The sequence below is a fragment of the Prionailurus viverrinus genome, chromosome C2, assembly GCF_022837055.1.
Source record: "Prionailurus viverrinus isolate Anna chromosome C2, UM_Priviv_1.0, whole genome shotgun sequence".
Taxonomy (NCBI): Eukaryota; Metazoa; Chordata; class Mammalia; order Carnivora; family Felidae; genus Prionailurus; species Prionailurus viverrinus.
Window position 1 is genome coordinate 98,654,162 of NC_062569.1, and position 25,858 is coordinate 98,680,019.

Sequence of the window (25,858 nt, forward strand, 5' to 3'; positions counted from 1 at the left end):
CCATATGAAATTTTTTCAAATTTCTTCCATCTACCACAAGGCTACTGAGAGAGGGCATCATGGCAAGGGCTGGCTCAGGTAGCCTCCTTTTTGGCCCATACCTCCTATCATCCTCCCACTGAGCTGCTTTTCAAATAGTCCTTTCTTGTGTAGAGGTTTGTTTTTTTTTAACTGAGAATTTTAAGAAAAATGTATTCTTTTTAAATTTTTTTAGTAAAGGGCCTTAGGGAAATGACTACGAAAAAAAAAGGTGACTCTCCTCTATCAGTACTTCTCATCACCTTCAGTACTTCTACTAATCCTCTACTTTTTTTTTTTTTTTTTTTTTTTTTTACTTGCTCCATGCTTTGGACTTTATGCCATAGTTGAGGGCTCTATTCCATCAATATTTCTTTTCCTTCTGTTCCTTAAAACTTCACCATTTGTTTAGTGAAGAATCGAGAATGAAATATTTCTTGCTTTATAGATAGTTTTCACACACATTATTTGTAATTGTATCAAGTCAGAGAAAAGTGTTTGTGTCTCTTTGGTAAAGCCAAATGGCTAAATAGATCTTGATTTAATGGATAGAGTTAATTTGGCCACTCCATAACAAAAATCTACCTGTACTAGAAGTCAATTTAGCTTAAGGAAACATATTAAATCTCCATGAATCAACATCCATTCATAAAGCACTGGTGGGAGGTAGGGGTGGGGGTTGGGGGAGGGGAGGGATGCAAGAGTATTAATAATAATTTTAAAATAAAGTAACTTTTACATTCAACAATACTATCCATTGTAAACTGATGTCAGTGAGAAAGATATCAGAAAATAGTTGGCTGACACAAATATAGTTGAAACATGTCTGTAATTAACAAATGAGGCTAGTATCTGGATAGTGCTGTCAAGACAGTGGAATATGCACTTTGATTGGAAAGAAGCTAAGAGGTAAGACTGAAAGACCCTTCTATTTGGATATATAATTAATTCGATTTGTCAGTAATACTTCAAATTGTATGCATAAAGATTTGAGGTAGACATTAAGTAATCATGTTTAGGAATTCTTTGAAATTGTGTATGTGTGCAAGAACAGTTGGTAGTAAAGAAAATTTCTGTACACAAATATTATTTACATAAAAATATATGAATTCTTTCTTTACTATTTATTTATTTTTGAGAGAGAGATAGGGTGAGAGTGGGAGAGGGGCAGAGAGAGGGAGACACAGAATTCAAAGCAGGCTCCAGGATCTGAGCCGCACCCCCTTGTGGGCCTTTCACTCACCACTGTGAGATCATGACCTGAGCTGAAGTCAGACACTTCACCAACTAAGCCATCCAGGTTCCCCAATGAATTCTTAAACAAAAGAAAGATAATCTTTGGTGTTCACTCACCAATGTAGTCTCTTGCAATGAGTCCTTCAAAACATTAGCATTTTATTTATTTATTTATTTTTTTAATTTTTTTTTCAACGTTTATTTATTTTTTTTGGGACAGAGAGAGACAGAGCATGAACGGGGGAGGGGCAGAGAGAGAGGGAGACACAGAATCGGAAACAGGCTCCAGGCTCTGAGCCATCAGCCCAGAGCCCGACGCGGGGCTCGAACTCACGGACCGCGAGATTGTGACCTGGCTGAAGTCGGACGCTCAACCGACTGCGCCACCCAGGCGCCCCAGCATTTTATTTTTATATAGGCAACTCTTACTGTATTTTCATAGATCTTTGAGCTTAACAAACATCTGTAGAGTACATCATTTGTGTGTGTGTATAATAAACTGTATTATATTTAAAATGAATATGTATACATTACTAAAATATGCTATTACCCATAAGGAAAGAATTGTTTAAGATATTTAAAGCTTATTTATTATTTATTTTGAGATGGGGGAGGGCAGAAAACAAGGGAGAGAAAGAATTTTAAGCAGGCTCCGCACTGTCAACTCAGAGCCTGATGCAGGGCTTGAACCCCACAAACCATGAGATCATGATCTGAGATCTCAGACGCTTAACCGACTGAGCCACCCAGGTGCCCCAGGAAATAATTTTTTAACTTCTAAATTAATTTTCTGCTTTTTTTAATGTCTAGAGCTAGTGAATTTATTGAAATTCTATCCTAGATATGTTTTATCCTACTCACTTACAACTGCATATTTCTGTGATGTAAAGTCTATTAGTCTTATTTTTCTTTCTTACTACCTTGGCAACATCAATAATTAGACACGAAATGAATGAGCTGCAGTGACATACAACAACATGGATAAACCTTAACAATATTAAGTGAAAATAATTAAATCTCAAAACATTATATACAGCATAATAACATTTTATAAAGTTAAAAGCAACCAAAATATGTACATATTAGGTACATAATATATATGCATACATGAATATACACAAACATAAATTTAAGCATACCTACAGACATGATAAACTATACGAAAAGGAACTCAGATAAATAATAAACATGAGAATCAGGATAATGGTTATCTTAGGTGGGAGAGACAAGAAGATAAGATGGGGTAAACAATATGGATAGATGTAGGTTATTATAAAACTCCTAGCTCTTCCTTTATGGACTTAGTTGGTTGGTGTTTATTAACTTATTAAAAAAATAGCTAACTATATGAATTAAAATAGGCCAAGTATGGACCAATAATGAGTATGCCTCATGCACCAAGGATTATGATTAATCCAATTCTGTGCACCTCAGGCGTAGGGATGGGGGGAAGCCATAATCACTGTATTAGTTATCTATTGCTACAAAAAAAAATCTCAAAATCTAGAGACTTCAAGCAATAAGCATGTATTATCTTTCAGGGATCTCTCATGCTCAAGAATTCAAGAACAGCTTAGAGAAGTGGTCTGGTTTCAATTCTTTCATGATGTTGAGGTCAAGATGTCAGCAGGGGTTGCAGTCATCTGAAGGCTTGACTGGCACTGGAGGATCCACTTCCAAGTTGGCTCATTTACATGGCTCATAAATCAGTGTTGCCTGTTGGTCTTCCTTGCCACATGAACCTTTCTGTAGGGCTGCTTGAGTGTCTTCATGATATAGGGGTTGGCTTCTCCAGAAGCCAAGATCAAAAAGACTAAGAAGAAGCAGTAATGACTTTTCTGACCTAGCATGGTGAGTCACTCTCACCACATTGTATTGGTCACACAGACCACCCTGCTACAATGTGTAGGGAGGACTATACAAAGGAGTGAATACCAGGAGACAGGGGTCATGGGGGGGGGGGGGGGTCATCTTGGAAGCTGGTTACCACACAAACCAAGCTGACTTACCTTAAACATCTAGCTTTTTTATCTTCTGCAACTCTTAAATTCCAAACATTTCTCCCTATTCTGTTCTTGGTGGCATTGGAGAATTTGTTCTCTCCAGAGTTGGAACAATAAGAAAGAACTTTCTGCTTTGATATAATAATACCAACTAGCATTCTAATTTCAGTCTTTCCATTTAATGTTTTAATAAACAATATACTAGCTTTCTTCTGCATGTGCTTTCAATTGTATTGAGCTGTATTATTTTTTTTCTTTTCCAATTCTAGAATTTCTCATTTTTAACCTTCTAGGTTACATCCTTCTAAATATCCTTGGAATTTTTAATCATTTTGTTATTATCATGGATGTCCCCCAAAACTATAGATTTGTTAATTTGCCTAATTAAAAGTTTTCCTATTGCTTGTTTCACAATATTTATCCAGGTGGTTTTTCCTGCATTCAACAAGTATTTATAGAGAACCCAGCATGTGCCAAAACTGTAGAGTCTCACTGTCAAGCAGAATTGAGAGGTATGGGAGTCAAAGTATGTAGGGAATGGAGGAAGAGTGTTATAAGGGAAGGTAAAGACAAAATATAAAGTACAAAATCAAATTAAATAGTTGGAAGGATTCTCAATTGTTCAACAATACTCTTCCATTTGAAAGGACTGTAATTCAACTATACCAATTCAATAGTTGACTGTCACACTTAAAGGTCAACTGAGAATCATGTAACAAAACTCCAAGTTCAGGCTTGGTGCAATTTTAATACCTCTGGGACTTTGCCCTCTTCATGGGAGAGATACGTTAAAATGGGGGTTCACTGATTTGAGGAAACATAAAACTGTGTGTATTTATGTTTAATAATAAGACAAACCTGCCTAGTACTTTATAAGTAACTGAAATTAGCCCCACAAACAATCCCTTTCCCACTGTTGCTTCACTGCTTTTCAAAACGCATTCAGGTGAATAAACCACAGAGGGATCAATTGAACAATGTGCAACATATTTGTTGTCCCCCTGTGTCCTATAATACTTCCCAGCCCATGTCTATGAAGAAAGGGATTTTCATTAGAGGGTTTCTTTTTTTCCTTATTGAAATTCATTCCATTAACAATAGAAAAGGAAGAAAATTATTTAGAACAAGAAGTCATCAGCACAACAAAAAAGCACATGGAACAACTAAGAAAATTCTGCAGCCTCAAAAGAGGAACTCATGAAGGAATAAGCATGTTCCAACCATATGTTTTTATGTAATAGTTTATAAATGTATCCAACCACATGAAAACTAAAAATAGCGATTTGGGCGGGAAAGATGACCCCTTTTCTTAATAGTGAAGATTTTAGCATGTTTATTTTTCATATAAATGGAGAGATGACAGATGACATTATAAGATGTCATAAAATATTTTTCCTTGAATTTTTGTTTAGCTAAAACTTGTAACTTAAGTCAATTGAAGTCTGATTCAAATTTTGCAACCTTTTGATACCAGATCAAGTAGCACTTACTAAAACAGATATAGAAATAATATATCTTACATTTTCTAAAGTTGCTCATAGTGTTCTAGATTACATACCATAATCTCCAAAGAAGTGAATGACTAGTGACACAATGAAAAAGGACTGGCCCACATTCACTTATTTTTAGAATTCACTTACCAGTTGAGCTTCAGAGCTGGTAGGTTGAACCAGAACAGTCTTAGAATCCAAGGTTGCCAAGTTTTAGAGATAGTGAGAATTAGCTAGAAAGGTTTCCAGGAAACACTAAACTCAATTAAGTTGCTATGGCTAAATACTTAAAGTTTGAAGTTTAAAGTTTGAATATTTAAACTTAAGTTGGCAGATTTCCAGACCTGTTCTGATCTCAGACAATGGCAATCAAGAAAAAGGCTCCTTTGGGGGCACCTGGGTAGCTCAGTCACTTAAGCATCCAACTTCAGCTCAGGTCATGATCTCACCCTTTGTTGTTGGTTGTTTTTTTTTTTTTTTACTTTTTTTTTTACTTTTTTAAATTTTTTTTAATGTTTATTTATTTATGAGACAGAGAGAGACAGAGCATAAACGGGGGAGGGTCAGAGAGAGAGGGAGACACAGAATCCGAAGCAGGCTCCAGGCTCTGAGCTGTCGCACAGAGCCCGACGCGGGGCTCCAACTCACGGACCGCGAAATCATGACCTGAGCTGAAGTCGGCCGCTTAACTGACTGAGCCACCCAGGCGCCCCTTTGATCTCACCCTTTGTGAGTTTGAGCCCCATATTGGGCTCTGTGCTGACAGCTCAGAGCCTGGAACCTGCTTGGATTCTGTGTCTCCCTCTCTCTCTGCCCCACCCCCACCCCAGTCGCACTATGTGTGTCTCTGTCTCTTTCAAAAATAAATAAACATTAAAAAAAATTAAAAAAAGAAAAGAAAAATGCTCCTTTTATAGTACTCCAGCTACTGCCACTCTCCTAGATGAAAACTACAAAATAATTGGTGTGCCCTGTTGCTCACAAATGAAATCCTTACGCTACTGCCTCCAGTCCCTCTCCACCAAAAATTCCCTTTTTCCACTCTGAGCTATTTGTTCATTCCTGGATTGCCAATATCAGTTAAGTGTTGATCATATTCTAGAACATCAACGTAATTAACAATAAGGTGTGAAGGAGGTTTACAGGTTCACGAGGCAGATTTGCATTTTAAAAGAGGGGCTTGTTAAACACAAATGAACTTCTAATAGATGGAATGTGTGAGAGAGATTTTTCTCTCCAAGGGGTGGGGGAAGATATCTAAAGCTCTTTTTCAGCCCAGGGATACCAAGTAGTTTTGGCATTCTGTTGCTTTCTGAAGTCTCTTGCCATTCACTCCTCTTTGGGTCCTCCCATCTTTGCAACCAGAGTATATATTTTTTTTTTTTTTTAAATTTTTTTTTCAACGTTTATTTATTTTTGGGACAGAGAGAGACAGAGCATGAGCGGGGGAGGGGCAGAGAGAGAGGGAGACACAGAATCGGAAACAGGCTCCAGGCTCTGAGCCATCAGCCCAGAGCCTGACGCGGGGCTCGAACTCACGGACCGCGAGATCGTGACCTGGCTGAAGTCGGACGCTTAACCGACTGCGCCACCCAGGCGCCCCAACCAGAGTATATTTAAAATTGAGGACCATTGGTTACAGGGTTAACTGACAGAACCTTGCACAAACTGAAAGATCTTTTGAGGCCTTAAATTAGATACAAGAGCCCTAATCTCAGAGAAGTCAATCTAAACAGACAAAAATGCCATATATTACAGGATTAGCTCTCCTTTTAGCGTAATTATTGGGATGTCTAATTATTGGGATGAAGGATAATTTATAAGAACTCTTCTTACAATTACTAAAAGTTCTAAAGAAATGTCTTTTTTAAATTTTTTAATATTTTTGAGGGAGAGAGAGGGAGGAGGGGCAAAGAGTGGGGAAGGGGCAAGAGTGGGGGAGGGGCAGAGAGACAGGGAGGCACAGAATCAAAGCACAGCTGACAGTTCCATCAGTACTGAGCCTGAAGTGGGGCTCCAGCTCACGAACTGGAGATCATGACCTGAGCCAAAGTCAGATGTTTAACCGACTAAGCCACCCAGGTGTCCCTAAAGAAATGTCTTTGAAACAATGACAAGGTGGGGGGAAATCAGATAGTCATGTTTTTATTATTTATTTATTTATCTTGAGGGAGGTTTGGTGGGGGCATAGAGAGAGGTGGAGAGAATCCCAAGCAGACTCCATGCTGTCAGCGCAGAGCCCAAGCTGGGGCTCCCTATGCAGGAACCGTGAAATCATGACCTGTGCTGAAATCAAGAATCGACACAACCAACTGAGCCACCCAGGTGACCCCGGTCATTATTTTTTTTTTTAATAAAAGCATTTGAGGGTTGTGTGTGTGGCTCAAAGAGTTAAGCCTCGGGCTCTTGGTTTCTGCTCAGATCTCATGGTTCATGAGATCAAGACTGGCAGACTCTGGGCTGACTGATTGGGATTCTCTACCCCTTCCCTGCTAGGCTGGCTGTGTCTCTCTCAAAATAGATAACCATTTTAAAATAAATAAAATAAATAAAATAAAATGAAATATTCATAAAATAAAATTTGATTACATTCATATAGATGAAAAACTAAAAACACTTCTCACATAATTTTTGATGTCAGGTGGTTTAAAAGAATTAAGTCTGAACACCCAGATGTTTTTTCTGGGCCAGAGAATTTAGAATTTCAGAGAAGAGGGGAGCCTCGGTGGCTCAGTCCGTTGAGCATCCAGCTACTGATTTCAGCTCAAGTCATGATCCCAGGGTAATGAGACCTCGTCATGCTGAGCCCAGATTCTCTCACTCTCTCTCTCTCTCTCTCTTCCCCTCTCCCCTGCTCATAATCTCTCTTTCTCAATCTCTAAAATTAAAAAAAAGATTAAAAATTAAAAAAAAAAGAATTTCAGAGAAAAAAGAGCAGAACATCAACAGGAAGAAAGAGGAGTGTATCTATAGGATCCAGGAATGTCTGAAAAATGTGACCAGTAAAAAGAAAATCTCCTGTTCCATGAACTAACCTTTCTACTCCAGCCCCTCTTATTGCCATGTTCCCCTTTTCTTTTGAGGACAGATGATCTATATCATAAACTCATGAAACCACTAATAAAACTTTTGACCAGAGTTATATACTTTAAAGTTCAGCCTTTCATGCTCTGGCTTTAGTGCATAAGATCCTTAGTCTTTCCTCCTTTGATCTTTGTGGGCCATCGATGTCCATGCACAGGTGTCACCCAAAATGTGATGAAACTGTGTCAGAGAAGAGCCCCCACACATGTGGCTCAATCTTAGCTACTGTTGGAGCAGTTTTTCTTCAGCATACAAATGTCCTAGAAGTTGCAAAGGGATAAGCTGTCTTTATTATAAAAATAAATAATAACTGTGTTGAAATTATGTTACCTTTTTACAATATACATTGCTCTTTCACTTATGGCTTCTAAAATGTCCTTAAAGGCAGTTTAGGAGGGGTTAATAATAATGATGTTCTCAGAGATTATTTGAATTTTCCAATTGAAGCAAATAGTTGAATTAGGATTCAAATCCAAGATGCAAAGTATTTCATTTCAGATCTTGTGCTTTTTTCATTATAACAAATTTTAAGGGGAAATGAGCCTTCTTGTTTGAAATAGGGCTAACAAAAAAACCAATACTGCCTAAAATTAGGAATCCTAAATAATTCATAGAAATATGATATTCCAAAATTACTCTCATCTTAAAATAAACTTTGAGATGGCAAAATCTCTACGGTTGAATCATTGGGATTAAAGTAATAAGCTTTTAGTTTATTCCTCTCTTTACAGAAGTTGACCAATAGTGATTATTTTAATTTGCTCTAAAGAGAATGATTATCACTGCAAATGCTGTTATAAATAACTTTTTTAAAGCTCATATGTAGGATAGCCCTATAATTTATCATCCAAACTGGGCCACTTTTGAGAGTATAAGTGACCACTGTTAATAATTGTGCTTGGACAGTTGGAATTAGATGGGAAGATATGGTTACCCAATATACAAGACATAATCCTGAGTCTAAAAGTGATGCATTTTGAATGAAAAAAGACCAGCCGAATGAACATCCAGGTATCCCACATGTAACTTAGCTTGATTTCCAGCTACCATGAAGTTGGTTCAGTCTCCCGCTCTGCCCAAGAGGTGATGGAATGTTACATCCATTTAAGACCTAGTCAGAAGGAAGAGGGTCACCTGTTGAAATTCAAAGCCTAACGTTTTTAATACCACTTGGTAGTTGGGGGCTCCCATCTAAGCTTTGCCTATGCACAACCCAGACTCAGACCAAAAGACATGTTCTATGCAGTATTACTCTGTAAACTTCAGTCACTTTTATAGGGATCTAAGTGACAAACATTAAGCCAACATTTGAAATGTTAAAAGGGAAAAATCTGTTCAGCAGTTAAATTATTTTTACAGCCGATCAAAATAATATCGTGTAACGGAAGGGTCTTAAGTTAGTAATTAATAAAAAAAAAACACAGGGCTAAAAAATAGATTTTTATACACCAAAGCTAAATATGATAGCATAGGATTGTGTTTAATCTTAGAACATCCTCATATCAAGCACAAAAATAAATTTTATTTTGAAAAAAGATACTATTTATGAAAATATATTGCTATGCATCATCAATGTTCAGTCTTCCATTTTTGCCTATAAAATGCTGTATTGAGGGGTGCCTGGGTGGCTCAGTCGGTTAACTGTCTGACTTCGGCTCAGGTCTCATGGTTCGTGAGTTTGAGCCCTGCATGGGGCTTTGTGATAACAGCTCAGAGCCTGGAGCCTGCTTCACATTCTGTCTCCCTCTCTCTCTGCCCTTCCCCCGCTCATGCTCTGTCTCTCTGTCTCTCAAAAATGAATAAACGTTAAAATTTTGTTAAATGCTATATTGCATGGTGACCCTCTAAGAGCGGTATAGCCAACAGAGTAACACTACCAGAAAATGATAAATCTAGACAGAGAGTTTGGCAGTCGTTGCTAACTGTTGCTGAATTAGTTGGAAATTCTTCAGATGAGATTAATTTTCTCCACCTAGCTTAAGAAGTATTTTCCCAGTGGGACACCTACGTGGCTCAGTCAATTAAGCATCCAACTTTGGCTAGGTCATGATCTCATGGTTCATGAGATGACACCTCAGAGCCTGGAGCCTGCTTTGGATTCTGTGTCTTCCTCTGTCTGCCCCTCTCTTGCTCATGCTCTCTCTTTTTCTCTCTCAAAAGAATAAAAATAAACCTTAAAATTTTTTTTTAAATATTCAAAACAAAAAAGTGTTTTCCCAGTCAGTATAAAGTTCAAATCAATTTCATTCAGTTCCTAACAAAAAAAAAAAAGTCAGGGTTTTTTTTTTTCAACTTAACTTTTTATTTGAGGGAGAAAGTTTCCCTTCTGGACAGGTTGCAGCCTGGAAGTGGGAAAAATGTGGTGGGGAGGAGAACTAATGAAACTTTGTTGTGGAATCCTTCACAAAGGAATACAAGATGTGTTCCATAATGCAGCCCTTTGTTTGTGGAGCCTCTGACAGAATCCTGCAGTTTGAGTTCAAGCTGAAAGTGGCCACCAAAGTCATCACTAACTCCAGGCAGCTCTGAGTCCTTTTCCCCACCTCCTGCTATGATTGCTCTGGCTTCTGATTAAATCACACCTTATATTAAAGGTCACTAACCTAAAACGACCCAAAGCTACTTCTTTCTCTCAACAGTTCCCCATTACCTGTAATATTTGGAAGGCTTGAAAATAGCTTCTGTCCCAGCTTCTGTAGTTTTTCTCCAAAAGCAAATGCTATATATAATAGTTTCCTCAAGCATGGGTTAAACCCCAGGTGAAAGATTTTGGAAACTAATTAGCATGCTAAGAACTTGAGCATTTGGATGAGTCAGTCCTGCTACCTAAGGGACAGAGAAAGTGTCTCCTTAAAAGTGATATTTAACAATGCTGGTTCCTCACTTAGTTTTAATACAGCTGGAACTGCATTGCATTGTCTTCTTTGTATTTAATAGAAATCTTGTTTATATGATCTCTTCTCTAAAATATTCATCCCTTTGGGGCTTATTCTAATGTCTTATTTCTTACTTAAAAAATATTTCTACTAATTTTGGAAAACTTTAGAAAGATTCTTTCATTATAGGTTGTAACTGAACTGGGTTGTAACAAATTCTTCTCATAGAACTTCTTATTTTAGATTCATTTTTTTTCTTTTTTGACCTTGTTTAATTCTCTTTTCATGTCTTAGTACAATTTTCCCCTTTCCTGCTTTCAGAATGAGAATTTCATTACGTATATTGAATGCCTAGTATACATAGTCAAGATAGGAAGCAAATGAGTATTTATTAAATGCCAAGAATGTAACCAGTGTTTGCCATCTCGTTAGGAAGAATAGTTTGGATAATTCAAATTATGAAAGTTTTTTCTTGATTAGAAAGTGTACAGTAGCAGAAATCCTGACTTGAGTGGCTTAAACAATAAGGGTTTGTGTTTTTCACAGAACAGGAAGTCCAGAGGTAGGGAATTGCTGGTGTGTGATAAAGCCAGGGCCAACATCTCTGGGGTTCTCTTTGCCTTTTGTTTGTGTCTGTTGCTTTAGGATCACAAAATAGCTGCTACAGCTCCAAGCATCATGTCTATGTTGAAAGAGGGAAGAAGGGAGCATCAGGTGTTGTCTGGAAGTGTTGGATCAGTATATCATACACCTGAAACTAACATTACACTATATGTTTACTAACTAGAATTTAAATAAACACTTAGAAAAGGAGAAAAAAAAAGAGGGAGGAAGGGAGATGCCGAAGGATCACCTTTTACCTCTGCCCTTATCAGAAGAGAAAAAGCTTTCTCAGCAGATTTGCCATATGGAACTTACTGACTAGAACTGGGTCCCAAAGCCGCCGTTGGTTGCTAGGGAGGCAAGGAAATCAGGAAACAGATTTGTCATAATTGGCTTGGAAATATCACAAGTCATCATCCAGGACTGAGCACATTACCATTCTGAACAAAATAGGGGTCTGTAGCTAGGAGGAATTGGGGGAATGGTATTGGGGGGGCATTCGTGTCAACTCTTATTCGTGTTCACCAGAACCAAAGGGAAGTTAATGTGTACCACAAAAACTAGAAAATGATGTATGTGGAGGTAGAACATAAGCTGGACTACGAGTAACTAAAACAATGAGATCAATAAAAGAATAACGATAGGACCCTCCAACAAGAGAAGAACAAAAGCTGAGAGCAGGAACACATATGCTGTATATGAGAAGTAGTCACCGCATTGTGAATTCCTTAATTATTTGAAGGCAGGAAGTAAGCCTTATTTCTTTTTATTTTCCTAGTGTCTCACACACAGTAGATGATTATTGAATCACAGTAAATGAACGCATAATATTTCAACCCAGAAGTCCAGACATGACTTCACAAATTATGGAGATAATAGAAGAGAAAATGTAAAATTTAGGACTCCCTTGACAATACCAGGATAAAGGGAAAAACTAACATAGTCTGGCTCTACCCCAGAATACTTGTTGGGATGGATTGGGACCTGGGATGCCTAAGCAAGGTAGAGCAAGAAGTGGAGGCTGAAATACCAAGGTAATAATTTGAACTTGACCTGTGAAAGCCCAATTGTGTTTCCGGAATCCAGTTTTGGTGATACACAAACAGTAGTGTCCAACAGGCCCTCCAAGCACTGGAAGCACCACTCCTGTAGCACTCCTTTACTCCTTTTGCTCCAAGTTCTGTTCTCTGTGACCAGGGATTTCCAGTGTGCTAGGAGCTTCTGAAAAATGAAAAGTTGCTCATTGGAGATTTCCTCGATTACTATTCTACAACAATTAAAGTTTTTATATTTATTCAGGGTCTGTTGTATGCCAGTCACCCTGCTACAGCTTTTAGGAGGTTATTGAAATAACTCTGACTACAAGTTGCTTACAGTCTAATTAATAATTTAAATGTTTTGATTGATTTAAGATAAAAGAAAAAAATTAATACTCTTCAAAAAAAAAAAAAAGAAATCAAATCAGTCAGAAGGATAGTTTGACTGACTTTTGTTGTTATGGTACTAATTTAACTGGACAATTCGTGACTCAGCCAAGAATCAAACCAACTTGTTTCTGCAAATACTGTATAAGCAACTTCCACCAAAGAGAAATTGCCTTTCTCACTATAAGGCCTGCTTATTTTTTTTTTTTATTTAACAAAGGATAAAGTCTCTTGTCCTATTTTATTTCCCAAAACCTAGAATTTAAATTTGGTTTACAGGTCTACTACATGGCTTAATAGTAGACTGAAATAATAGATAAAAGTAATCTCATCTTTAAGTTGCACCACCATGAATCCCATATAATTTCAAAGATTTAACATTACTTTTTATATGTACGACCTCGATTTTACCTGTGAAGTACACCAATGGATTGGGGGATAGGCACAGTGTTTTAAAAACGCAACTTTAGGGATGCCTGGGTGGCTCAGTCGGTTAGGCTTGCAGCTCTTGGTTTTGACTCAGATCATGATCTCATGGTTTGTGAGTTCAAGTCCCTCATCAGTCTCCATGCTGAGAGCACAGAGCCTACTTGGGATTCTCTCTCCTTCTCTCTCTGCCCCTCCCCTGCTCACTCTCTCTGTCTCTCTCTCAAAATAAATAAACCTTAAATATTTTTTAAAAATAAATAAAATAGGCAACTTTAGTAAGTTGGCATTTTTAGCACACTTATGGTCTATAGCCATTTAATGAAATTTACTTGTTACTTTAGACTTCAGCCTCCCTGGTTAGATTAGAATACTTTGGGTTATTTGATCTGACGAGTGCTTCTTATTTGACAAAAGAACATTTATTTTGTTTTAATTGATTGAGGGATATATTTTCAGTGGCAGATCTTTAACAACTCCTCCAAAGACTTGTAACATTGCTAATATTGCACTTGGATAAGTTATTAATTTATCTGGGCATTGGTTTTATCACCTGCCAAATGAGTTAACTGGACTTACATGGTCTCTAGCTACTTTCAGCTCTAAAATTGTATGATCTCATTTTTCAGTTCAATTCAAGAAATATGAGTAGAATACTTACATAATGCAAATCAATATGGTGAAATCTGGATGGATACAGAGATGAATAATATGATCTTTTTATATAAGTAGCTTGTAATTTGATGCATTCGAGGTTGAGATGTCTATTTCCCAACACATCCTCACTCCTTGGATTTGGGATGTTATTTATGAATGAGGGTATATAATTTATTCCCAAAGGGGTGCAAATTCATTCATCACTGTTTCTGATATCTGGATTTGAAGAACCCCAAAGAGGGTCTGAATTATCATTTTAATAAAATTGTGCATTTTCATCCTACCGTCACTGCAGAGAACTTAGAGCATTTCAGAACTATTATCTCATCAACCCTAAAGAAGCCCAATGCATGTAGAAAAAGATAAATGTAATTATTCCCATTTTCCTGATTAGAAACTGGACCCTAGATTTCCTGGAGTTCTATGATGAGCCAGTGAGTGAGAACATGTGGAAATCTAGGAGCTGTCATCCAGAACTGCACAGCCAACTTTCCTTGGGTGTGACAGTTTCTTTTAGCAAGTTCTGTAGGGCCCAACAGACTTCTTCCACGCTGGATCCTTCCTTATTCCATGTTCAAACAGCACTTTAGCTATTGATGATTTCAGTTGTATCAACGGGGGTGGGGGTGGGGGCTGGGTGGGAAGGGTATAGGGGAAGAATGGCATGTGTACAGCAACAGATGTGATAAGCAAGCTGTGGTACTGTGATATAATGTTTCAGTGTTGGGCATGCATTAAAATTAGAAGAGAAGCTGGGGACTTCTTCATCGATCTAATCCTTACGCATTTGAGTGTAGAGAGCCAGCAGCTGTAAAGAAAGCTGCACTTATGCTAGGTGAGAATATCATTCTAAACAAGCCACCCTGAAAACTCTGCCTCCATTATTAGTATCACTAGGATTTTCCTAGCCTGCTTTCCAGAGGAGTCAGGAACATAAGAAATGTCTTTTTTTTTTTTTCTTTTACAAATCTTGCAAGCAGCTCCTTGGAAACAGGTGATTATATTTCCCTCTTTACCTAAATTTTCCTAGGTAGTAAAAAAGTCATATCCGTGTTTCGCCTCATGGTTTCCTTAGTCAAAAAATTTGCATCTAAGGGCCTAGGAAAATGTTTGGCCTTCACAATTGAATGTTTAAACAGGTGCATGCTGCACTGGGCTGGCTGAGGAAAGGTAGTCGCCTCCTTCTGGAAACCCTGACGTTAAGAGAATGATTCTTGTGCCGGCTTTCACAAGTGTTTGTGAAGGAAAGTTCAGGTAATTCTTAAATCTCATTACCTGGTTACTAACCAACTGGCCTCCCTCCCATTCTGTGTTCTCATGAAGAAATTGATTTAATAGATTCAAGATATTATTAAATACATTCTGCATTAATATTATATGTCCTCTTTGAATCCAAGTGGCAATACAATAGAATTTCATTTTATAAATAACACCTTTCAAGCTAACACCACAGGGCACAGTACAAAAGAATCAAAATAGAACACAAATGCTGTAATCAAATGCAGACCCCAGGAAGGCTGATTAAAAAGGCATGCTGCTAGTAAGAGCAGCCGACAGGGTAAGTATAGTGGGTCAGAGCAGAAAAGCCTGCTAAACAGAAGGGCAAACTAAAATAAAAGGGACTCGCCCGCCTGATTCACGTGGACGTACGGCTCTCCTTTGTCATCATCTCCCTTTGGACTCAGAAATTGCAAGGGAGAATGTGGGGGGGGGGAGGGGGGTGTTTGCTGAGGAGGTGGGGATCAAATGTGTATAGGGTCATGAGGTTTAACCTCGATCCTCACACACAACACAAACGAAAGAACATCCTAGATACGTCTGCCTGCCTCCAACGACTGCGAGACGGCCCAACAAGGCTTGCTTGGCTCGATGATACCACTGGTTTTCAGAAAACACAACTGTGAAGAAGCAAGTAGGTCCTTCCCATAACAGTGAGGGCATTACAACTTGTGGCCAGGCCTGGGTAGAAACGGGTAAATGAGTGAGACGTGTGCTTTGTGGTCTTTGTCGATACGAGGCGATAGTCTGTGCTCCATAGTCCCTCTCCCCACAGAACTGCTTACTGTGCCTTCAGCCTCTCACCACAACAACCTTTCCTAATGTCAGAGGTTTGTGTTTTAAAACCCTACCTCTAATTAGAGACTAAAAAGTACAGCCCCCCCCTTTTTTTAATGTTTATTTAGTTTTGAGAGATAAAGAGAGAGAGAGAGAGAGAGAGAGAGAGAGAGATGGAGTCGGCGGGGGAGGTGCAGAGAGAAAGGGAGACACAGATCCGAAGCAGACTGCAGGCTCTGAGCTGCCAGCACAGAGCCTGACATGGGGCTTAAGCACATGAACCAAGAGATCGTGACCTGAGAAGTCAGATGCTCAACCGACTGAACCACCCAGGCCTGCCAGATTCAAGCCTCCTTTTAAAGGAATTGAGGAATTAGGCAAAACAGGGGCAGTATTTCGGCAAGATAGCTCCCTATTCATATGCAAAACCAATTCTAAGAGTGATCACTGTGTACCTTGAAGAATGCACCACATGGGTCATTTCCTGATGCTTCTCTATTTGATATTGAGGATATGACAATATAGGACAGGAACCATAGGAAAAATTTCCTGCTAAATAGATGATACATTTTCCTGAAAACTAGCAACCTATACTTAACAGTCTCCCCAAAAAATGAGTCAACAGCAAATATGAGTTCTCGAGCCAATAAAAAGAAAAGGAGAAAAAAAAGTAAAAATGATAATTAAGATAATTTTTACCTGTCTCGAAGCTGTGGGTTCTTTGTAATGGCTCTCTGATTACCCACTTAGTTAAGATTCTGGACTGGGATTACTGATGCATAAATTTAGGTCAATAGTTTAGTATTTATGTTCATCTTTTTCTTGATCTGTAAGTTATAAACAAGTAAAACATACATGGGCATCACTTGAGGGAAAATATTATACAAATACTAGTATCTCTACTCTTATTTAATAGAATGTTATTTTCCTTAATTCTGACAGTATTTATTTAGCCGTACAGAGTTAATTTATTAGTGAAGGTGAACAGAACATTGGATTGTAATCAGCAAAGTTAAGTATTTTTATAAAATATGTGAGCAAATAATGATAACTGGGCCAGTAATCAATGCATTGCCTCTCAAATCCAAATTTACCCTTCCTTACATTCCTTAGGAAGATGTATCTGAGTTCTTTAAATATGTTTCTTTTCCCAGCTGGTGGGAGTCAGCAGGGGGTTTGGAAAGAAGTTTCAGGAAGACGTGGTTTTCCTTCCTGGTTCCTGGGTATTCCTTTAGCAGATTCCAGCAGTATACATGGTTTCTCCAGGGCCCGGCCCCTGCAGCACACACAACTGCCTTGGGGTCCAGCAGCTGAAGAACATGTAGCCTCTCCAGGGCCCAGCGACTGGTAGCTTCCCTCCAGCACCCACCACACACGCCTGCACACACACGCACACGCGCGCACACACACACACACACACACACACACACACACACACACACTGGGTGGTTCGTGTAGCAGAGTGCCTCAGGTGAGACACCACCCTGCTCCCCAGCGTGCAGATGTCCGGCAAGTTCTGCCTGTACAGCTCCCCAGCAGTTTCTCTGCCAACCATTCATAAATATCCATGCCTCGTCCACCAAAATCTGGGTCCCTCTCCTGAGTTTCAGGAGACTCTTCCTTGGGCACCGTGTCTCAGCCCTAGAAGTAATGATTGCTCCTTATATTTGCTATTCTTATATAATTTAGAATTCTCTTTCCTTCTTACTAGCTACTCCCTCATTACTGCAATCCGCTGTTATAGTTAATAATTCTTTATATTAAACTTTTCCTGTTCAAATTGCTATGTGGTTTCTCTCTCCTAATGGACCTGGAATAATACATACCCAAAGAATATTAGAATAATCTGTATTCTTTGGGAGTATGGGAAAGTAAATATGATAAGCCATCTCTTTATGGAATGGATTAGCGTTGGTATGGTACAAGGCACCTTCTCTAGGCCTGGCTATTAGATGAATAAAAACTTTGAGAATCTGATGCTACATTGAAAGATGACATAATGATATGATGTTATATACTATTTTTAAGTATATGTCCTGTTAAGGATCAACTTTAAAATATTTTACTTGATTTCACTGAGAATTTTTTAAATGTGAACTATATAATAAAGCAAACAACAGAAGTCTGGACTCAAAAGTGATTTGTTGTCCTTGAAAAGATGTTGCAAAATAACACTGTAATGTGAATTGGTAGATTATTAATACTAGGGTAATAATGACACCCATCCTTTACTGGGAACTCGGAAAGTCCTTAGCACTTTTTTTTAATTTATTGAACCCTCATAGCAATACAGGTGTATACTATTATTATCTCTGTTTTACCAGTGGGAAAACAGGGGCTTGGGAAGGTTAAGGAACTGGCCTAACATGATATGTGTGGTAAGTTTCAGAGCCAGAACTTGAACCTAGATATCCCTATGAGCCCTGGTTCTTAGCCACTGTATTCTGCTTCCAGAACACTACCACTGAAGCAGATAGCAAGTTACCTGGGAGAACAAACACAAAAATTTGTTTTTGTTGTTTTCATCAAATATCCAGAAAAAAACAAAAACAAAAACTCTGAAGTATTCCTAGAATGTATACCACACCCTGAGATATTTCCGAGATACGCAATCTCTTACTTTGACCCAACAAGATATGGACAAACTGGATGAATACTGGTCATCAAATCCTCAGAACCAAAGTGTTAACAGTGTATCAAAAACCTAGCAGCCTTTATTCCGAGCTGAACTGAAGGCAGATGAAATATTAACAGCAGTCCTAGCAGCACAAAATGAAATATGAGATCCTGTATCAGAAATTATTAGTAACCTGTTAAAAGAAATGCTGAAAAATGGCAGTTACCAAATTAAAACTGGGAAACAGAGCCCAAATGGGAAATTTCGAAAAGTTTGGAGGAAAATAAATGACAGATTGTCCTCTTGGCTCTTATTACTATGCCATCCTAAATCCTACTTGGCAATACATAGTGGAGGTGAAATAAGAAGTGCATCACTGCCAGTGCCGGTCCTCAAATTTGTAGTCCCAAGTGTCTGTGATGATGTCTGAGATTGATTGGAAAAGTAGTAGGAATTTGGTAGCATTTAGCTTTATCGAAATTGAAGAGTCTGGAGACTCTTATTATGAAAGGCTTCCTCTCATTTGTGAATTGGCCCCTTTGCTCCACTTTTGGATGGCTTGCTTCCTCCATGCCGAGCTATGCTAAATGCTCTACATGGGAAAGCTATTCTCCTTAAATGCCTTCAAATTTAAAGCATCTATCTGGATATGTTTGTGTTTATGACTCCAAATATCCAGCATGGAAGAGAGAGAGAGAGAGAGAGAGAGAGAGAGAGAGAGAGAAAACGGGATTACAAATACCAAATACCGGGTAGTAAATGAAGGAGATATTTTTCCATCAGTAACTGAGAGCAGAGAAATGACTATAAGCAGAGTGGTTGAGCAGTTGATGCCAGAGAGAAAAAGGAAATGAGCTATAGGACCATAGAATCTTAGTGTTGGCAGAGACTATGGAGTTCATGTGGTCCTACCCTATCATTTTTCAATGAAGAGACTGAGACACGGGGAGTTAACGGACTTGACTTGCCCTAGACACATAGTTGTTTACTGACAGTCAGGCAAAAAACATTTCCCAGTTCCCAGTCTGGAACTCCGTAGTTCAGCGTGCTATTGCCATCGTCTACTGAAAATTAACACTAACCCAGCCTGGAACATAGAAGGATTCAGCATCTGTGGGGAACAAGAAACATGATGAATTTTGAGATGGAAATCAGTCTGGGAAAAGGAGAGAGGAAATGGATGATCCCGCTTGGTTGTGACTCATTGGCCAAGCTTGTGCAAGACACTTTATGTCAGTTTACTCCCCCATGCCTTCCCACAAAAACTAATAAAATCTTTGGTTGTAATCCCCCGGGTTTATATTTATGCATTCAGATTTGATTTGCTTAGCGAACTCTCCTACGTGCAGGTTATCTCCAGGTGTAGATGGGTTTGTGGGTGGCATTGCTATTGATCCCTGTGATTTACAGGAGCCTGGCTTTCCTTCTCCAGGAGTGAAAAATGCTCCGGAGTCTTCTCCATAGGACACTCCTAACTGAGGATCAGATGTATGTTCAAGATATAAGAATTATCTTCTATTAACCCTTGTATTCTATTAACCTCAAGGAGAATTTGAGCAAATACACACACACACACACACACACACACACACACACGTATACACACACATTGGTTGTTTTTTGCTGTTGTTTGTTTGTTTGTTTGTTTTTAGTTTAGAAGCTCAGAGTAATTTAAAGCAAACCAGTGGCAAGGAAGATACAATAAAAATGTCTCAATAGGATTCCCTGTGAAATAGCAGTACAGGTCTTTTAGACCAAATATTTTTCAGAATAGAGCAACCGGAAATGAGAGAATCAGACAGTATGATGAAAACTACAGATGGAATGCTTTGCATGAAAAGTGATTATAGGCAAGTGAGGGCTCAGGAGTGGGTAGGCGTGGAGTTGGGAAGGAGGGGGTAACTGAAATAAGAGAAGATAATGCTTGACCAGGTCTAGTAAAATATTCCCTGCCACAACCACTGTTCCATGAAGAGATTGAGCCAAGAGGCCTGAATAAACTAACCTTAAGTTCAGAGTTGCCATTATTGTGGGAGGCATCAGGGAGAGCACATCCGGATTTGTGTTACACAGTAATCACTGCTGGGTGTCAGCATTCATCAGCCAGATGGTCAGACCCACAATTAATCAATTAGGCTGGGATGATCAACTGGACTAAGTTTTCCCCTTTGGTAAAAAACCCTCATCATGCGGTCAAGGCCAATAGCACTTTTATCCTGTTGCTTTTGGAGAACCTTCTAAAAATCCCTCTTTTCTTTTTTTAGGCTTCTAGTTACTGGACATTGTTAAGCTTCAAGCTGCTTTGATAATGTAGATACCCCAAGTCAGGATTTTAACATGATAGATTCTCAGCATCCTCTGTGTTCAAGTATAACGTTTAATATATCCAAATAGAAATAAACTTTTTTAAAGTAGCATTCTCTGAAGAGTGTTATGCAGCTGATTTTACTGGAGCCTTTTTATTGGTTCCACTGGATTCAGTAAAACAACACTGGAAATGACTCTTTCAGTGGGCATTTACGAAGATGACATGACAATCAAATAAAAACAATAGCACTTTATTGAGTGTTTACCATGTGACGGACACTGCTATGATAAGGATTGACCAACAGTTCCTCAAGCCTTATAAATAATTCAATAAGGGTGATAACATTCCATTTCAAAGAAAAGAAAACTGAGGCTAGAAAGGTCATCTGCCCAAGGTTGAGCATTTAATAAAGATGTGTTGAAATAATTTGATACACTGGGGCGTGAGAACTAAATGCAATTTACTCTCCATTTTCTTACACATCTTACATATGTATGCAACTCTGAAGGATAACAATTAGGAACATATAGTGGGTCCTTATTATTCTACTAGTATTTCCCAACTCTGTAGATCTGTTCTCTTTCCATGTTGTTCTTGCTGCACACCATCTGACTTGAGATTGCTTTCCTCCTTATTATGAGGTCATCACTATTATTTGCTGATAATTCTCAGTCTCCACCCCAGTCTCCGTATCCAGATACAGTTCCTCTAAGGTTGTTTCAGATACTAAGATTTTTCCTTATCCATTGGCTCATAGGGTGATTTGCCTCCTCCCAAACAAAATGTCTGTTAGTGGTCTTTTTAAAAATTTTTTCAATGTTTATTTATTTTTGAGAGAGACAGAGTGCAAGCCGGGGAGGGGCAGAAGGAGAGGGAGACAGAATCCGAAGCAGTCTTCAGGCTCTGAGCTGCCAGCCCAGAGCCCGACGCGGGGCTCGAACCCACAGATTGTGAGATCATGACCTGAGCCACCCACACACCCCTGTTAGTGATTTATTTTTTATGTTGAAACTTGTTCCTCCCTCTGAGATTGTGTTTTCCCTCTCCTCTTGCTATATTGGAGCAATACTGTACAGGGAGAGATGCTGGAAAGTCCTGTTAGTGGGAGGCCTCTTTTTCTGATGTACATCTATGCTGACCCCATGGAGTAGAAATAAGGACACAATATCATATGTCCATTGTGTTTCATCACTGAACCTGTCCCTTTCTTTTCTCTCAGCCCTTCTTTACCCCCACCCAAGTTTGACTTAAGGAGTACTTCTGTACTCTTTAGCTATTTTATGACCAGTGTTTTGCAGGTTATATACAAAGACACTACTGACTCAAATTGTACATCTTTCAGATATCAGCCTTTTATTTGTAATTACATTCTTTTAAGGAGTAGAGGCTTCTTGCTATTTAACTGCAGTGCTTTGCTTTTATTTGTTTGTGTTGCTGCTTACCAAATTGGGAAAGCAATACCAAAATACCAGGATAGTATATAGATAACCACTGCTTTCTGAAATCAAGTTCAGGAGCACACTGGAAACAAGGAATTCCAGAGATCTTAACGAACATCTTTTCTCCTCCAGGGCTCTGCCAGTGCCCCTTTTTTCTGCCTGGGGTACTCTGATTTGTTCTTGTTATTTTGGTAGGCAGCTGTTCTAAGTTTTTCCCTTGCTGCTCCTTTCCCTACAATCCTACAGTCTTCGCCCCAGAGCTGATGAGGCTCTTTCGTTTTGACCTGCAGTATCTCCGTGTATTGCAGGGCTGAGCCCTGCCATCTAGACTGCCTTTCTGCTTCATTTTGCTCCTGACCTAAACCCCCCTGCTATTCCAGGCCTGGCCTCTCATGACCAGAGACTGCTGACTCATCCTGGCCTGTGCCAAGCTGTGCAGTCGCTTAGCGATGTGGACAGGAGTCGAAGGACTAGAATGAGATCACTGAACTCATTTCACTTGTTGCTTACGGTACAGTCCAGCATGAGCTGGAAATGTAGGAACCTCAGCCTCCCGAGCAGAAAGAGTAAGTAGATTACACACACTGCATCACCCAGTCCTCAACAAGCAGTGGTCGGGTGGTGGGTGGGGGCTGGCTTTCTCATGGCCGTGGCCAGGGCATTCCGGTTCATCAGGAGTGTTCCTTTGTCCTCTCTTCTTCCTCTCCTCCACAGTTGTACCCTCCCCCGCTTCCCTGAACTTCCCTTCTGAAAATGTCCGGATGGCACAGCAATGATCTGGGCAGAAATGAAATTTTGCTAATAAGCAGCCTCCGCAAGAAATCCTGGAACAGTGACACTGTTAAAACTGCTTCGTTTAGTTTGTCTACTGGGAACTCACATGAACTTCCCAACAGAATTCAAGGGGATGAAAACTCTTTTTTTTTTTTTTTTGGTTCCTTTTTTCTTCTTGATTCTCTTTTTCTTTCTGTTTTGAGGGAGGTAGTTTCAGGAGACATGGCTGCATTCTGGTGTGGTGTAAAGTTTTCCGTCGGGAGACAATAATGTACATTCCTCTGGCAGGACGGGATGGGGTTTTTTTTTGTTTCTCTTGCTGTTGTTTATTTATAAGACATTTCCTCTCAGTTAGTGGAAGTTAGATCGTAAGAGGCTCCAGTGATTTTCCTTCCACCTCCCCTCCCTAATTTCTGTGCTTCAGCACTCTGGAACACTGTGAACTCGACAAACTAATCAGAGCAGGGAGCTTAGCAGCCAGGCCTGGACACTCTCAAGAGACTGTGCTGATTCTCAGTCGACACTCCTTGGATCAGGAACCACAGTCCTGGTGAGTGGTGAGGTTCCAGAATTTGATGTGTCAAGGATTCTATTCTTGGTGTCTCTGAGGCAGTCAGGAAATAAAGGGTGTTTAAAAAAAAATACAGTTTTTTTCAAACGCTACCAAACAATCCAACGGAATGATGAAGAGTTTAGTGTGCACAGCTGAGAGCATTCTATGGACAATGGCAGAGCCTTGAGTCTGTTCTCAGGAGGATCGTGCAGGCATAGGTTTCACGCTGCCACCGATGGATGTCAGCCTTGACATGCCTAGCAGACATGCTTGTGGGAGGAGGAAGGTAGGTGAGTGTGTGAGGGCAGGGAGGTAGCTTTCGGGCTGGTAAGAGGGGGAAATGAAAGTGGGATTCATCGTGCGTTTGGAGTTTCTCTCTACCAACTTCACGCAACTCTATTCTAAGCATTTACATTCTGCTCAGAATACTTACGTACCCAGCTGAGCAGGGAAGAAACGTAGATGCGTAGCAAAGGAATATTGTTAATACTGTTCTTCTAATGATCACTTTGCTAAGAACCAGTTGCTTTTAAATGTTAGGGAACCTCCCCTCACCCGACACTTGGAAAATATTATTTGTCACACCCTCTTCTTTCTTCTTCTGCATTCATGGTATCGAATAGAAGAATGCAGTGAGAATCCTTATTTGGTTCCAGGGAAATTTATCATCCTGACATAGGAAAACTAGATGACTGTCCTCACGGTATTAAACCCAAATATAGTATTGTCCTCAATATAAGAGACTGGTTGAGTGTGCTCTGGGAAGTTGTCGAAGGAATGGAATGAGGGTGGTTGCATCCTGTCTGATACAAGACTAGCAGAGGAGTCCACAGACGAACTTCCAGAGCCAATATGTGCCTTCCATGTCCTTACTGATAACTCACACTCTCCATGGAAGTGGAATTTCGGCTAGAATGTGTGTATGCCCTTTGCCATCAGGTGCCTACTTAGCTGCTTTTTCAAAGGTATTTGATCTTACCGTGTTTTCTTATCTTCTTTTCCACTTTCAAGAATCTGGCACATTCCAAAATATTAAAAGTGGAAAAACCAAACAAACAACAACAACAAAAAAAAAAAACCTTGGTGGCCATAAAAAACATTTGACTGTGTGGCAGCATCTGAAGTGAATTGCTCTTTGGAAGGAGGGAGGAGTCTTTGATGTCCCCAATATGGTTCTCATAGGCTAAAACTTTCAAGAGCCACAACCCAGCCTAAGGGGCACTTACTCGATGTTCTTAAATATTTGGAAAGAGATGCTATTTTATTGTTTTAGTTGTCCTTGCTATTAACACATTGCCAGTAGATTCCTCCTAAAAGTTGAAAATGCTTTAGCAATCATTGATTTTACATTGAACCAGATGTGTACTGTGTGTGTCTGTTGTATGCACTCTTGTCCAAGCCGGTGCAGTCATCCAACGTATTACATTGGTACTTAGCTTCGGAATTTTGTTTGCTACTCTGGGCGATTCACATTCTTAACCAGGAAACTCACACATGCTCATATATCCCAAGTTCTCTACAGAGACGGACCCCTGCAACAGCCTCATCAAGGATCTATCATGACCTCTAGAACAAAGAGTCAGGCTCCTATCACAATACCTACAATTTGTGAGGCACATCAAATCCCTCACCTGTCATTGTGACAGGAAGCAGTCTCCCAGTTTTATTAAGGCCAGTGTGACAAAAGTTTAATGGTACATAATGGTAATGTTTGCCTGTTCAGTTAGGCAGGCTAGTTATGGCCATGCTGTTTGTATGTTATAATGTTTTCTTGGGGATTTTCCATTAGTCTCTTGTTTTCTAAAGAAAGAAGTTGAATAGAAAAATGGTGTTAAAATTTTTTAAATATGGTATAAAAAAAGTAACTAGCTTTTATCCCACTGCCACCAAGACCTAACTGGGAGGCTGCACTTCCCTCAGTTAACACTCGGGCTGCAGACTCCCAGGAGAACTACCCGTAAGCCTCCGGTAAGGATGTCTATTAGGACTACACCTAAGGCAGGCTGACTCTCTAACTCTTTGAAAACATTTTAATGTTGAAATCTCCTACGTCTATATATATAATTTTCTGAGCATCTTTAGGCAGAGAATAGGTAAACATGAATTTCTAAGAGTGTATCCCAAGAGATGACATTTTAAATATATAACCTGCCAGGGAGATTTTCCTTATTATTGGCAAGATCTGGAGGTCCACGTGGCTGTGGAAGAATTCCACGGCTAAGTTTGAGTATATAAGTCAGAATATGATCAGTATATCTCTGATATGCAAGTTAAGATAATGATGTATTTCTTTTG

The 25,858-nt window shown here is 39.3% G+C and overlaps 1 protein-coding gene across 27 annotated transcripts in view; it reads left to right on the forward strand.

Annotated features, from left to right (window-relative positions):
• The window catches only part of ZBTB20 (zinc finger and BTB domain containing 20), a 767,438-nt gene that overhangs the window by 461,602 nt on the left and 279,978 nt on the right, over positions 1 to 25,858 (forward strand). The window contains exon 1 of one of the 27 annotated variants that reach the window (XM_047874804.1): positions 23,243 to 23,560. The exons of 25 other annotated variants lie outside the window; for them this stretch is intronic. The gene's annotated coding sequence lies outside the window, so the exon portion shown is untranslated. Of the gene's footprint in view, positions 1 to 23,242; positions 23,561 to 23,727; positions 23,850 to 25,858 lie in introns of those variants that run through there. One more of the 27 variants, XM_047874805.1, reaches the window with a different exon arrangement.